The 1,043-nt window shown below is 44.1% G+C and overlaps 1 non-coding gene across 1 annotated transcript; it reads left to right on the top strand.

Annotated features, from left to right (window-relative positions):
- Positions 1–191: 191 nt before the first annotated feature.
- On the top strand, positions 192–263 carry TRNAN-GUU (transfer RNA asparagine (anticodon GUU)). The gene has a single exon. It is a non-coding gene; the product is annotated as a tRNA-Asn (tRNA).
- Positions 264–1,043: the final 780 nt, after the last annotated feature.

Raw genomic sequence — 1,043 nt, 5'->3', positions numbered from 1 at the left:
ATATTAAATGATAGGAAGTGCTAGGAAGTGAAATAGAATGAAATAGAGCCACTTTGGGCTTCCCTATGAAATGAGGCATGGAACGGAGCCACTACGAAGAAATTATGGGAGTTACGAAAGAAGCTTCGGACTCATATTGTTCATGGGTTGAGAGCGGGAGTTGAACTCTAGGAGGTCGAATCCCCCCTTGTTCCTCAGTAGCTCAGTGGTAGAGCGGTCGGCTGTTAACTGACTGGTCGTAGGTTCGAATCCTACTTGGGGAGATTTTATTCATTCTTTAATGTAAGAATTTTAATGTAAGAATAAAGAATTGAATTAAAGGGCTTGCTTTGACCCTTAGGAGTAGGTAACCCGTTCGCTATCCTTGTTTCTATTTCTATTGCATTCTATCTCATCGTATCACATTCTGTTCTACGATTCCACTTCGACAAAAGGAAAGAGCATACCTAAGTTCAATAGCTTTACGTCCGCTATCCCGATCATGATTTTTCTACCCTCAGGGGGAAAGTAAAGGCCCTTCCCCCTTTGGAAGGCTGTGGGCGAGGAGGGATTTGAACCCCCGACATCGTGGTTCGTAGCCACGTGCTCTAATCCTCTGAGCTACAGGCCTAGCTGTCTCCACTGGATCTCTTCCCGGGGGTACCCCTTCATTTCAGGTTAAGAAGATGGGAAAGCGCCTTTCTCTCTATAAGAACAGTGCGTTCCGAGGTGTGAAGTGGGAGAGAGGGGATGTGATGATTGAGGTTTTGAATAAGACGACCTTTGCATTTTAGATTTGGATCTTTTTCTTATTTCAAAATAGTGAAAAAGTCAAATAAGAGGTGTTAAGCTTTTTATAATTCTGGCATCGAGCTATTTTGCCGCAGGACCTCCCCTACAGTATCGTCACCGCAGTAGAGTTTAACCACCAAATTCGGGATGGATTGGTGTGGTTCCTCTACGCCTAGGACACCAGAATATCGAACCATGAACGAGGAAAGGCATGAGATAAATATTGGCTAGTAATTGTGAAGCCCCAATTCTTGACTGAAAGGGACACCAAA

This window comes from Triticum aestivum, unplaced genomic scaffold (genome assembly GCF_018294505.1).
Source record: "Triticum aestivum cultivar Chinese Spring unplaced genomic scaffold, IWGSC CS RefSeq v2.1 scaffold145373, whole genome shotgun sequence".
Lineage (NCBI taxonomy): Eukaryota > Viridiplantae > Streptophyta > Magnoliopsida > Poales > Poaceae > Triticum > Triticum aestivum.
The sequence above is the reverse complement of the archived record's forward strand: the minus strand, read 5'-3'. Positions and strand labels throughout refer to the sequence as shown.